The sequence below is a fragment of the Apus apus genome, chromosome 1, assembly GCF_020740795.1.
Source record: "Apus apus isolate bApuApu2 chromosome 1, bApuApu2.pri.cur, whole genome shotgun sequence".
Lineage (NCBI taxonomy): Eukaryota > Metazoa > Chordata > Aves > Apodiformes > Apodidae > Apus > Apus apus.
The window spans coordinates 153343-168230 of record NC_067282.1 but is presented as its reverse complement, the minus strand read 5'-3'; positions in this window follow the sequence as shown (position 1 = coordinate 168230).

The following is a 14888-nucleotide window of genomic DNA, read 5'->3' as shown; positions in this document are numbered from 1 at the left end:
CATACCTATGAGTTTTTCTGCATGGAGAAACAAACCAAGTCAGGCAATGCTGTTATATAAATAAAAAATTATTTATGTAACATTAAAATACTCTTAGGTCTCTGCATCTTCTTTTAACCTGATTAATAAAGTTTATCTTGGGATATAGCTCATCCTAATTTATGCATGTTACCTTTTCTTGGGTTTCACTGAGATAAGTTTCCTGGAGTTGATTTTCCACATAACTCACTCTTAGTCATGTAAAATCAACTTAAAAAGAATAAATGGAAAATCCCAGCAGTTCAGCTGATAGACTGCTCAAAGAGACCATAGAACCCCACTTGGTAAAGAAATGCACCAGCTGAGATCAGTTTTGTTCATCTGAACTGTTGCTTTTTAAAGCACAGAATCTATATGGGGAATTTCAGTTGTCCCTATAATAAGCAGAACACTGAAACTCACTGAGCTACTTCAGAGTTTCACATTTCATTATCATTTTCCTCTTCTATCATGAGACAGAGGACCAGAAGCTCCTCTTGAGACTTGAGAATGTCTTCCCTGGTTGCTTTCTGCATAAAGATGAGTATTTTAACTGCATCTTCCAGTCCAAGTTCAAACACTAAGACCTCAGATCATGCACCTTAGGCAGAAAAATAAGGAAAACAGCAAAGCTCCAGAAATTAAAGATGGGATTTACCTCTGGCAGGTTTCCAGCGGTTGAAAGGGAGTATGAGAAATATTTGTTCAGCATCTGAACACACCAGTGGCTGGTATCTGCTTCAGGTGTCATGGTCAGTCTGCCTTGGGATTTCTCCAGCAAGTTCCTAGGAAATCAGGGGTATTTCCAGGAGGCTTGCCCAACACGGCCAGGTTTTACTCCACAAAAAAATCCAACTTATGAACCACAGTGTTTCCAGCTTTCCTAGAGGATGATCCTATTCCTATGCATGATTTTCTACAAAGAGCCTCCCAGAGACCAGGGTCTGGCGACAGCAGCTTGTGACTCCATTATGAAGTGAAAAATAATGCGTTATTAATTGATTAGCAACAAGTGTGTCACTTTTTCAAAGAAGTAAGTCTTATAAACAAGTCTGTGAAGTTCTGAAATTGTTCAGAATTATTTTTCCATCAATATTCTGAGTGCTGGTTTTTCTATCAATGTCTGCTTACATTTAAAAAAAGGCTGGGAAAGTGTGTTTGAGAAGCAGCACAAAAAACATTTGAGGCCAAAAAAATCATTACGGATTGCAACAAAAGAGAAGTTTGGTACTTTCCATCAAGTCCATTTTCCAGCACAGATCTGGTCACCGCTTGTATGGAGACTTGTATGTCTCCATCTTAGACAAAAAAAGCATTTTGTGAAGAAATGGCTTCTTAGCAGGAAGAAGCCAACCTACACCAGGCTCTAAGCGTTATGCAGCTCTTCAATCAATGCAATAGGAAAGCTTAGGTTCTGTGGCAGGTCCCTCATGCACTGGGAAACACTTGGACCTGGAGGGGAAGCAAGTCTCTCCCATGCTGACAGTCTGGAACCACGGGGGAAGAGGATGACACGCAGGACTGGCACGGAGGTGGGAATCCTGCATCACTTCACTCACATGCTGACTGTGAGAGGATGCAGAAGGTGCTCTGGGGCCTTCCCAAATCTCTCCGGAGTCCTGACCACAAGCTGCCAAGCTGCTGTTTGTCTCTGGAAATGCAATGCACAGCACCAGGCCATCCTGAACAATCCAGGCAGGGACCCCAGGGGACTAGGAGGGCTTGTGTACCACCTATGAACACAACCAAGGGATGCTCCTAAAACAACTGACAACATGACACCTGAAAAACACCTGCTACTTCAGCCCACTAGTCACTGCTCACCTCCCCCAAGTCACCTGCAGTGCTGATGTCCTGCTCTGCTCCTGGCTTTGTGCCTCCAAAATAAAAACCCCAACACCTAGAAGGCAGCCAACACAGCCACCACTTGCTTCTTCCCTCCAACACCGTCGCCCAAACTCACCTTCCAGCACTCTGCTCCCTCCGTGCCTTTTGGCTTGTCCCTCTGCGTAACACTGCACCTCAAACCTGCTGCTTCAGCACCCCATCCATCACTCACCTTGCCAGAGGCCGCTCTGCTGATAACATCTCACTTCACACTTGGATTTGCACCCAGAAAATCCAGCCAGAGAAGCTCAAGCTTGTCAGAACCACCAGCTGTCCTGCTGATACTCCGGAGCTGCATGACTGTCCTTCTTCAGCCGGCACTCTGCTCCCCTCTTCCGTGCCCTTGGCCTTGCTGCTTGTTGCTCTGCATCTGAAACAACACAAACACACCCTGTAAAGCAAGTCACCTGCACAGCCACAGGTAGCTTGGTGAGGCCAGAGGTCTCTCTGCCTTTTGCATATACCTTCTCACTACAGCTAGAAGAAAACCCAGCTAGGGAGCCCCATCTGTGCAAGCTAAGGCACCTTCCAGATCTGACCCGCTCCCCTTCCACACTAACTGCTGCTCCCAACCAGTCACGAGGTTCAGACTGGACCCCCTTGCTTTCTAAACTCCTCAGAGGAGTCTAGGTGCAACTGGATCCAATCCTAGCCCCGGACCGTAAAGAAAAGCGAACACAACTGTGGCAGCTGCCTACAACTGTTGGCCCAGAGATGGACCATATGGTCTCTGCCAACAGAATTGGCCCAAACCAACTTACTTCCACCCCCCCCATAAAACTACACTACCCTGTCATCAGTACTGCTGCATCCCTGGGCAGGGCAGCTCCAACCCTCACACACAGACCAGGACTACACACGGACACCCCGAGTGTTATACCTCGTTATACCAAAAGTGGGGTCATTCACCTACTATGCAAGATGCCAAAATACATACAGAGCCAAGGTATTTTCATTTATTTCATTCATTTAGGCAAACACAGGGCGAGAGGTGGTAAGACACAAAGCTGCCCCCTGAAGTCACAAAACTCTACACATTCACACACTTTTGGTTAGTTTGCTCCACCTAATACATATTCACGGTTATTCTACTCTGATTGGTTAGTGAATTTCTCACTCTGATTTCATGGTACAGGACACACAGTGGGTAGGTCTTCAGTTGGAGGCGGGCAGCCTAAATGCTGAAGGTCTGGTTTCCATATTGTTGATTTTGTCACGAGCAGACGTCACTCAGCTACAGCAACTTCGGCAATTCTGCCACATTTTAAGAAAAGCACGTACTTCCCCATCTTCTTGTTTCAACAAGATCAGGATCTTTGTTTCACAAGACCTTTGTAACTTTCTATAAGTCTCTTGTCCTTGCTCAGTGAAAGATTCCCATAGGGAAGATGATGCTGGCAGAGAAGCCCTACGGTGCCACGATGGCACGGATGCTCTAAAGCAGACCTGCCAAGGAGAGGAGATTGCCGCCACACACAAGAGAAAGCTGCCATCGAAGCCAGAATAAGGGATGTGTGAGAAGCCATGCTCGAAGACCCAAGACCAGTGAGGACACAGGGATGAAACCCCAGAAAATGACTCTGTGGAAACTGCAGACTCAAGAGCAGAGCTGCAGGCAGCACCTGGCTGGCCACCGCAAGAGATGAACGCTCAGGAACAGCCAGCAAGTGACACACACTAAAGAGATCCAAGCATGAAGCTGTAATTGTGAGATGAGATGGGCTCAACAGGCTCTGTGCCAGTGAAGTGATGCATTCTGGACTCTTGGGAGGGCTACCGAGGTGCCTGCTGGTCACTAAGCTATGGAGGCACCAAGACCCAAGGAACATACAGTCTAAGACACAGAAAACAGACAACATGAAGTACACGCCAGACACAGGTTGGAGCTGCCCTGCCCATGCTGACATTGTGCTGAAGAGTAACCTGCTCCCTTTGCCTGCCCCAAGGGGACTGTGCCCTGCCAGTCCTCTCCACTACACCAACTTTGAAACCCTCCGCCTCCAACCCCCAACCTTGTCCCCTCCTCCCAGCCCCTCCACTTAGCTTTCAGATGGCCAGGGCTCCGCAGCCTTCCTCCTCGACAAGCCATCCTTGCCGGGATGTTCCTGCCATCGCCAGGCTCCTCATAGTGATCTGGAAAAACAACGACAAACTCACAATTAGTACTGATAAGCATCACGTCAGCCACTGCCAACCTCTTCAATATCCCCTGCTCAGAACCCCCATGGTGTTCTCCTCACCTGCTGGTTCCAGAATCAGATGCTGAGGCCATCCTTGCTTGTAGCATCTAAGATACCAAAAGACCCAAATCACTGCTGTGCTTGTGACAAGTACCACGACCCTCCTTGCTACCACCCTGGCCCACCCCAAACACCCACCCAACCCCAACGGCAGCCTGCACAGCACCTACACACCCAAAAGGTAGATGCTTCACTAAGTTCCCACAGGTAACTTTCTCCTAGACACCAACCTGGCTGACGCCTGTGTCATCTCCACAGATGGCCCGTTGGCATGCTGCTCCACTGCTCCAAGGCTGCAAAACTGAAGCAAACAGCACATGCTGAGACACTGCCTGAGCCCACAGTCTGCCCACAGCTATTCCCATCTACCACTCTCACCTTTGTGGCTCACCTGTCTGGCCTCTGATGGTCACAGGTTGCCACATCCAGGCCTGTGTGCAGCCTGGAAAACACAAACAAGGGATGCTCATCACACACTGACAACACAACACCTGGAAAACAACTGCCAGATCAGCCTGCTAATTGTCACTGACCTTGCTCAAGTCACCTCCTGTGCAGATCTCCCGCTTCCCTCCGTGCTTTGCACCTACAAAACAAACCCAAACCATGAGCCAGTTGATAGAGGCACCACTCACACCTTCCCTCACAGCCCAGGGGACAACTCACCCAGACTCTTCAATACGCACCGACCCAGCTCCTCACCACGCTCTGCTCCTCTCCTCCATCACCCTCTGCTGCGTGGCTCCTCTCCCTGCATCTGAAAAAGCAGTAACAAGCAATCAGCCGGATGCAATTCCAGAGATTCTCATTTAGGAACATCTTCTAGATCCTAAGTACCTACAAGGGAGCTAAAAACCAAGTTAACATTACGCCCCACACATTCAGGCCTTAACACCCTGGACACCCAGCCTGCTTGGCTATGGCTCCAGCAGCCTCTCCCAGGTGGCTCCAGCCACCCCCTCTCAAAAACACTATGAAAATGGCCACCTTCCCCTGCTGAGGGCTGCTACTTCACTTCAAATGCTCCATCTGCACCCCAACAGGCACAGGCAGCACAGCAACACAAACCACAGGCTCTCCTTGCTATTCTTCTCCCAACCCCACAGTTGCTACAGGCTCCAGAAAGAGCAGCTCCAACCCAACAGCACAGAGACACAACACACAAACACAAAGGATGTGACACAAGCATGAGAGGAAACTCTCAGCAACAAAAAAACTCCTTCTCCAATGCAGATGCCACCAGGTGGCAAGACATACAGGACCGCAAGCATGAGATGAGTGTTGAAGAGTCCAGAAAGTCCCTCCTTTCGAGTTGTGAGCTTCAGACAGGACCTCCTTGGTTTCTCAGCTTCTTCTCAGGGCAGAGCCTAGGTGCAGCTGGATCCAGTCTTCACCTCCAACCTGAGAGAGAAGCTCAGACCCTCAGTTCTGCCACAGAACCAGTTTACTGCAGCTCGAGCTGGGTGCTTCCAGTCTTGCTCTCTTCCACTTGTTTCTCAGCTGGAAGAGTCTTCCACATTCTGCTTTTGTCCAGTTGCTCCCACTTAACTTTCAGTCAACGCATCTTCCCAGTTCAGAAGGTCGTCTTGAGTAATTATCTTGCCCACATCTTGTTTCCATATTATTACAGCTGGTAGAGTCAAGGTCTAACTAAGGCTCATCACAGGAGTTCAGCTGAAGATTAATTAGAATCGCAGCCTAAGGCCTCATCACTCCAGATACTCAGGCTAAGTCAAGTCACAAGTCCAGTCCAAAGTCAAGTCGCTTAGGTCAAGCAGTGGTCAGTTTGCACAAGTCTTTAACAGGCATGCAATTTGAACTGATATCGCTTTAATTAACACATTAGTCCCAATATTCCTATACTCAATTCACTTGTGATTTCAGCAGTAAGGCAGCCCTAAGGCAGCCCCAGAGAAAGGTCAAACATGGCAAACCGTGACAAGAAGCTACAGTCAGAACTGAAGCAGACGGATGCACGAGAAGCCTTGGCAAGACCCAAGAATGCAAGAACACAGGGAAGAATGCCCAGAAAAAAGAGATTCTCCCTGTGAAAGAGAAGCCTCCAGAGCGGGGCTGACGACACCGACCGCAACACCGGCGCAAAAAGAGGATCAAGAGGAGACACCCGAGTCACGAGGCCCAGCGGGGCTTTTCAGTTTAGGCAAGAAAAGCAGCGCCCCACGGGCACTACGAGGGTGAGCACAGATGATGCTCAAGACCTAAGGATGGGCTGCAAGGCGAGTGCTGTGCTCCTGGAGCACAAAGAGGAGACTGGGACCCAAGGAGGGTTTGAGACACAAAAGACAACAGACCACACAAACTACACCATGACACACGCAAGCTGGAGCTGCCCTGCCTGGCACACGCTGACATCACACTGAAGAGTAACCCACTGCCTTTACCTGCCCAAAGGGACAGTTCCCAGACAGCCCTCTCCCCAGCTCTTGACTTTAAAACCCCTCCCTGCAATTCCCAACTTTGGTCCCCCCCAGCACCCATCCCTCAACTTAGCTTTCAGGGGCCACAAGTCTCAGGACATCCTCCTTTAAAGAAAGCTCCACAGTTCATCAACTCCACGAGTCCCACAGTCAGCAGGTCCCTCATCGCCTGCAAAAAAGAAAGATGCACCACAGAATGTTAAACCACCTTCTCACCCCAAAATAGCCCATATGAAGTTACCTCCAGCAGAAAAAGCTGCAGGCAACCAACATCCTTCTGACAACATACACTGCTTACCCAGAGCCTCTTGCACAACACGGGTGCCCCTGTTCCAAGGAGCTTCAAAACACACTCACACAGCTCTAAAGCTCCACCAGCTGCAGCCCCAGCAGAGACCCCGGCCTCAGCCCCCCAGCCCCGGCACAGCCCCAGAGCAGACTGAGCTCCCCGGCCACAGGCGGGGGCTCATATATCCCGGGCCCCGCCCAGGGCCCTCCCCACAATCCCCTGGGAATAGGGGCAGCTGGAACACCAGCTGGAATTAAGGGCTGGGGGAGCAGCAGCTGGTCCTGTCACCTGCCTCTGGGGACACGCCCCGGGGCGGGGACGGAAAAGACAGCAGTGAGGACCTGCCCACGAGAAACCGCCCGTGGAAAGATCTCTCGAGGACTACTCGGTGAAGAGACTGATGAAAGGGATCTCAGAATTACTGGTCTCGCTGTGTCAGAGCCGGGCAAGATGCAAACGGGCATCGCCGGGGCAGGAGGGGGCTCGGGGAGCGGCTGCAGGGGAGGGGCTGGGGCTGCCCGGGGCGAGCGGGGCCGGGGGAGGCTCAGGGGGGCTCTGGCCGGGCGGGGAGGTGCCCGGCGCCCGTGCCCGGCGGTGTCCGCCCCCTGCCCCGCTCCCCTGCCCCCGCTGCCCCGGGGCTGCCCCGGCCCGGCTCCCCCCCAGCGGAACGGGACCTGCCGCCGCGGGCGGCTCGAAGCGGCGGGGGCGGCGGCAGCGACGGGGCAGGCGGGGACAGCGACGGGGGCGGCCCCGGCCCGGAGCGCCCGGGGTTCCTGCGAGCCGGAGAGCGGAGCGCAGGCTGCACGCTGGCACCTCGCTCGTCTGTACAAAAAGGGAAAGAACTCAAACACGCTGACACTTTTATTAACCAGTGGCCTAGGATTAAGGTTAGTCCGTCAAAAGGACGTGTACACGCACACGGTCATTTCACTTCTAAGTCTACAGCAATGCACATATTCTGTAAAGATTTTTTTCTCTTCCCAGTCCCTACAGAATCCCTAAGTTAACGAGCTACTTACTGCTTTGTCACTGTCTGCTAGAACCAAAGCATCCCCTTGGCACCTCACCTAGCATGTTAGGTGACAAGACATCAGGTGGGGGCAAGACATGCCAAAAACACACAACCTTTTATCCTAATGAACAACACACACAATCTTTCTTATCATTTAAATAATCTCCCTGCATATAAAGCAAATGGACATATCCTGGCCAGAATTTTCTGCGTAGCACCAACTGACACCTTGTATGATCAGCTATAACCTCCAAAGGAACTGAACTGTGAACCCTTCCCATGGTCTCTCTTCAGGAAACCTCTCTTTTTCTTTTTTATATATTTATCCCCTTTTAATGCTGGGGAGAGTTGGTATTTTAAATGTTTTGGGTTTGTTTTTATTTTCCTGCAGGCTTTTCTGTACCTGTGTCCAAGGCAAAAAAGGTCCTCTTTATTAATATCCCAGAAAAGGGTGTTTTTACACTCCAATCAAAAAGCATTAAAATATAAGACGTGCTTTTTAGGGTTTTAACATATTTTCGATTCAACAATCCATTATGAAGAGGATATACACAGAAAGAGATCACTATTTCCCCAGCACCTTATTGGCTGAACACTTCTTGTAGACAGTGATAACCAAATGGAAAACATATTTATTGCTTACCCCTACCAATGCTACCTGTTTCTAACCAACTTGTCCTCACAGATTTGTCTCCCACATTCCAAACACGACAGCATTAAAGATGGGGTGGAGTTATCATTTTTTGTTTGGTTTTGATTGTTTCTTTAAGCAGAAACCCATCTCAGTAATCAAATATTTCTTATTTTCTTTCTCATCACTTCCTCTAACTGTCAGTCCTGTATCATTTTTGTAAATATAAAACTGCTACAGAACAAAAGGTTTTGTTCTCCAGCCTTCTATGGATTCTGACAGGGAGTTAATCTCCTAGGAAGGAGGTAATCTTCAAACATTTCAGAAATACACAGCAGTTGAATCGAGGCCTGAAAAAAGCCTATGATACCGCACTTTACGTTGTCATCATTTTAATTATTAGAAAGTCTACAGCAGGCATTTTAAAGTGATGCTCATGCTTTTCTCAGAGTCTTGTTCAGCTGTGCTCTGCTTAACTCAGGAACCCACCACACGTTGGAGACATACTTGTTGCAGACAAAAATTCAACAGGAATGCAACAATACCAGTCATTTTAGAAGAGACACACCTGGCTGCATAGAGACAAGATTCCCGAGTCAAGATTTCATGAACTTTCACTATTAAACTTCACTTTAAGAGTGGTCACTGACTTGGTGATGAAGCAAATATTGCTTAAGAGTAACTCAAAATTGCTGGTGCAGAAGGCTGAGAAGCCAATGTGTTATGCAGGCATTAGAACAGAAATACTGACTAATAGAGGAGTCATGCAAATCCAGTGGATACAATGCTACAGGCAGGCTCCTAGAGGCCTTCAGAAACTCTCAGTATCAATTTGATTAAAACAAAACAAACCTACTTTGAAGAAGCCTTGGAAGGTAGTATAACACTGATTGAAGAACCATGTGAAAACAAAAGCTGAGGTTTCCTCATCTAGCGAAGGAACACCAAGGGCTTCATTACGAACAAAGTATAAACTACATCACATTAGATGGACACTATGCAAAATAATAATAATAATTCAAGAGACACACAGAGAAGAAACAGTCCTTGACGTACACTCGAGTGCCTTAGCTTGAAACCTCAAGGCTCTCAATAAGTAACGTTGTGCATCTTTTTTGAAGGTGCACCAAAAATTGTAGGCCTCAGAGCTTTGATGCAAACCTCTTCTAGCTCAGCAGCTGTCATCGTCACTCAATTAACATGTACTTTTTACCTGTGATTCACCAGCTTGTTGCTCTGTGAAGGAATGCAAGAAATCAGTCCCCATCTCTAGTTCTGCCTGTGAGAAGCAGCACAGTCAAGCCAGCCAGTACGGGCAGCACAGCCAAGTACGTGCACTATAACCCTAAGAAATTCCTTTCTGAGGTAACAGGAAAATTAAAAGAATAATACTTATTTGATGAGAATAGGTTTTCACACCAAACATTTTATCTGAAATGTGCAGCCTCCCAGTTATCTCTTAGTGACAAAATATAGCTGAGACAGAGATCACAGCTTTAGCTTCAACAGCGACATGGAGAAACCTCGTGCTATCTCCAGACAAAAACTTCAGTTACTCAAAGGCACTTGATATGCTGTTCTTCTCCTCAGTGCACAGACGAAGAAATAACTCTTGTTGAAGTTTCTCAAGAGGCAAATCTCCAGACATACACTTTTCTAGTTTGTTCAGCTTTTTCATTCATCAATTCAGTATCTGGATTGAAGAGATAAAAGAAGGTTGCATGAGTAGATGCACCCTTGGCTAAGTCAGCCCAACATTAGGCAGCCACTAATTATTTCCTCACTTGTGCTGCACACTGTGCATGCTCCTGTTTTATCCCCAATTTGGCATTACTCCTACTTCTAAGACAGTGGGCATGACCTGGCTGGCCCCAGCTCTAAGTCGTGGAATTCCATCTAATCTTATGTTATAAAACACGAGGAAAAGAAAAGAGGAAGTTGCAGGCACAGGCAACAGCAAAAAGTGACACTGTCTTTTTTTTTTTTTTTTTTACAACAAAAGTGAAACAACCTCAGGTAGTCAGTCTCAGCTGATAACTCTCAAAATCCTCTTGCTTCTTCTGTGACAGTGTCATTGTTTTTTACGTCTGTACTTTTAGCAAAAGAAGCATTAGATACACGACAGACAACAGCACGTGATGCTATGACAGAGAAGACAGACTATGCAGAGAAAACAGATCTATGCCAAATATTAACATCAAGTAGATGAAAAAGCTACAACTATACTTAAAAGGGTGTGTTTGTTGACTCCTCAACCACTGAACTTTTCCCTAAGGCAACAGAGCAGATCAAAGAAAGGACTAGCTTCTGCATCTATCTTCTGCTGGAACCATGATCTGCATCTGTATTATGTTCTCAATCCATGCAAATTAACTACTTAGAAAAGTTCCTTTGCAATGAGCTCTCTTGTATTAGGACAAATTCACTTCATTTAGCACATTAAGCTACCATCGTGTTTTAAAATGTGTTTTAACAAGGACATAGATCTAGAATGATTCCATTCTTTGCTTTGAAATAGGCTGTTTTGGCTGTAGTAGTGCCAATGTTATTTTCAAAAGTGTTCCTTTTTAAAGTTGCATGGTGCAACTTGGAACAACTTAGAAGCAACTGCAAGTAAGTGTAGATAATAAAATATATGAAGCAGTTTCAATTACGTGTGCAACCATCGTTTTGCCCACAATAATGAGAAGTAACTAACTGGCACTGGTACAGGTATTTCAGAATTTCATATAGCTCTGCTGCACAGATGTATCAGTTAGATCCTTCAAAGAAACGAAAGCATTTTATGAATACATATAACAGGATAAAAAAAATTAATGCACTACAACCTGCATGTGATCACAAGTAACCTTTCACAAGCCTGTTTTCCAAAGTGAAATTAGAAGCAACCACATCATCACACAACTGAATGGGTCACTAAGCAATCTTCAAGCTGATTCTGATCACATTTGTTCATTTCAAGTCTAAAAGTCTTCTTACATATTACTGAAAGTATAACTGGCATTTGGTGTAGATATATTTGATAGATAGATTTGATAGATATATTCTGATCAAATTTAACTTAACAATCTGGGCATGTAACACAGTAGTTTACTATTTCATTATTCAATTGATGAATTAAAATTATTCCCTCATATATGTGATTACATTGAATAGCTTGAAGTTTTAAACTTGCACAATACTAACTCCAAAAAACTCTCTATACTTCATCTTTGTTGCATCAGAAGTCTCTGATGAAGAATGTAAATGTGGAACAAACCAGCTGTGTACACATCAGTCTTCAATGCTGATAATTTTTGTATTCTGTTTGTAATTAATCAGATTCACCACTATGTATCCTCTGATAGTGCTGAAATTTTGTGCATGATGTGAAGAAACTGAAAGGCCTACCATACAATTAGTATCAGCTGGGCATGTTACAAAAAAACAAAAAACCTCTGGAGTTCAGTTTATATGCCAGCCCAGGCAACTGGCTCTCCTGACACTATCAAATGAATCTCTGTTTCAGCTGGATCTCCTTCCTCACAATTATATTTCTACTACTGGGACAACATAATATTAAGTGTTAAGATTTTCCATATAAAAAAAGTTACAACTGCATTTACTACATAGCATTGCTGTAATGCATGTATGTCAGCATCTATATCAGTTAACAGACCATATATTCAAGACCATATGATCCTACTACAAGAAGTGTCACTCTCAGGTTTAAATTCGTTAGATACAGATAATTTTTTATTTTTTTTTAAATGAAACACTAAGGCAGAATTTTAACACGTGTATTCTGATGTCTATAGGATGACCATCATCACGACAGGAAACCTAAGTGGCACCTTAATGCAATGTGGAAGTGTAATGGTTATTAAAAACACCATTTTCACTTGTCTTTTGAGTTTCAGATTCTCTTACTTCTTGGCTTTTTTCCTTGAGACAATGTTTAGGATGCTTGGGGTATTTTCTAAATACTATTTTGAAGGCCAAGAAGATTAAGTAAAACACTTCTGGACCTCACTTCCAGAATGCACCTACCTGTCTTCAGGCTATCAATTGCAAATGTGCTTAACTTTCATCAGGTGACTTTGTTAATGAATGCAAGGAGATGTTATGCACAGTGCCTTATGTATCTTAAATAAACTTTATTCAAGCTGAAAGGACTGTTGCAGCAAATTTGTACTGTACTTTCGTAGAAAATATACCTTAATGAGGTTGCTCCATACTGTGTAATCACACAGCTAAAGAAGAGATGACTCTTGTCAGTACTCTATTTGGAGACCTTAAGATGAAATACCAAATAAAATATAATTCCTTAAAAAAAAGTCAGTGGGCATAGCTCATTTATAACAACTTTTGCATTTGTGAATTCAAAACTCTAGTTTAATATTTAGTGATAAACATCCCTGAGATTTTGGAACATTTGCAGCTTCTAAAGAAAACTGTAATTTCTCTCCATTTTCTCTCAGATGTGGTAATATTTGCATGTGTCTTGACGTTTTCACTCTGGAATTAATTCACTTGAGAATTTTGCACTTGAAATCTTTGCATTATGGCTCACAGGAGGAAGCACATGAAGTATGAAAAAGTCTTTGGCTTAAACCAAAGAGAGCAATTACTAGGCCTGTTTATTTGCCTCATTTAAGGACCTGCTTAATTTTCTGAATTTATCTATGCTATACAGCAATTTGAGTGAAAACTCTGATGGGTCCCAGATTCAAAGGCTAGAGGCAGCAGACAATCTCAGTAACTGAAAGCAAATAGTTACGCTTAATTTTGAAAGACATTAACTCATGCAATCCAGATAAAATAGACCTGTAGAAAAGCCCACTTCCTTTTCGCTTGCCCATAATGTCTTGGAAATCAGATTTTTGTCAAAGGTTCTGTAAAGATTAGACAATTATTTCAGACGATCTTGAGCAGAAGCAGCACAGCCTTCAGACACATGTGAGGAAATTTTAAGATTTTAGTCACAATCAATTGGAAATGCTATTTTGATCTGGATTCACAGATGAGAACTGGTATTTAGTATGTCTAAACTGCGTGGGTTTAATATGGAATTTTAGGCCTACTTGAGCATAGAATCCATAACGGAGATGAGATAAAGGTAAGGAAATATAGGATTGGTTCTTCTTGATGCCAGTGAACAACTGAGCAAAACCAATACTTGACACACCAGACCTGGAAAAGTATCTCCCCTCACTTTCTCCAGTACATGACACTAGAAACTGAAAAAACTGATAGATGATTTTTCAACTATCAGGTCTTCTTAATGGAAAAGGAAAACAGCACATAAAAGTAAACCTTAACAAAAAGAAGATAAGAAATAAAGCAGAGCACAGAAAATATTAACAAAAGCACAAGCAAGTGAAGCCCTGAGGTAGCAGCGATGACAGAGTTCACAATCAGTCGCATTTTCAAGACAGCTTTGCTTTTTACTTTTCCTTTTAACTACAGTCAAATCTCAGCTACTTACTACCTGCAATCCAGGTCCATGACTATTGTGATGCACCCTGTGCTATGGGTGCTGAGGCACAATAAATACCTCCCTGTGAGCTACCACCTGGAATGACGGAAGCTCACACTCGGAGCCAGAGATCAACATCACACACTGCATCTCTAAACCCTATGGTCAGCTACAGCACTTTCTCTGCCCAGCATATGAAGGTGTGATGAAAGCCTAGTGATGAAAGCCACTGCTATGAAGAAATAGAATATTCAGGAAACTGAGATTTTAGGAAAAAGAAGCCTAGAGAACACGCTTTTGAATACACTGATATGTCCAGTCTTGTCCAGGAACCACCTAATAAATATTACCTTCTATTTAATTCTGTGTTGTTTTTTTGTTGTTGTTGAAATTTAATCTACAAGGCTCAAACTAAAAATCAGTGGCTAGAAATGGATGCTTGAAACTTACTGTACAACGTATGAAAATTAAAAATCAACCAAATTAACTATCAATTTGTCACCGTTTGACTCAGGTCTGACAACAATGCTCTCGATCCCCTCCCCCCCCCACCCAGTTAGGGAAGGAGAGAGAGAAAAAGAGAGAGACTTGGCTGGATTGAAAACTAAACTACACAGCTTTACTTAAAACACTAATGAATCACACAAGAAAATATATATACAATTATATACAGATATATTCAGATATGGGCAAAAGCCTCTCACCTCCCCCCACCCCCAGCAACTCCCACAGCACTCCCCTGATCTGGGAAGAGTCCCGAGGAATCCCGGAGCTGCTGCTGGAGAAAGCAGAGAGTTATGAGGGTCAGGAGAGCTCGAGCCTAAGGGTCGGCGGTGATGGATGAGCAGAGTCCTACCCGGACGCCGGCCATGGACGGAAGAGAGAGCGAGAAAAAGGAGGAAGCTGTCTTCTGTG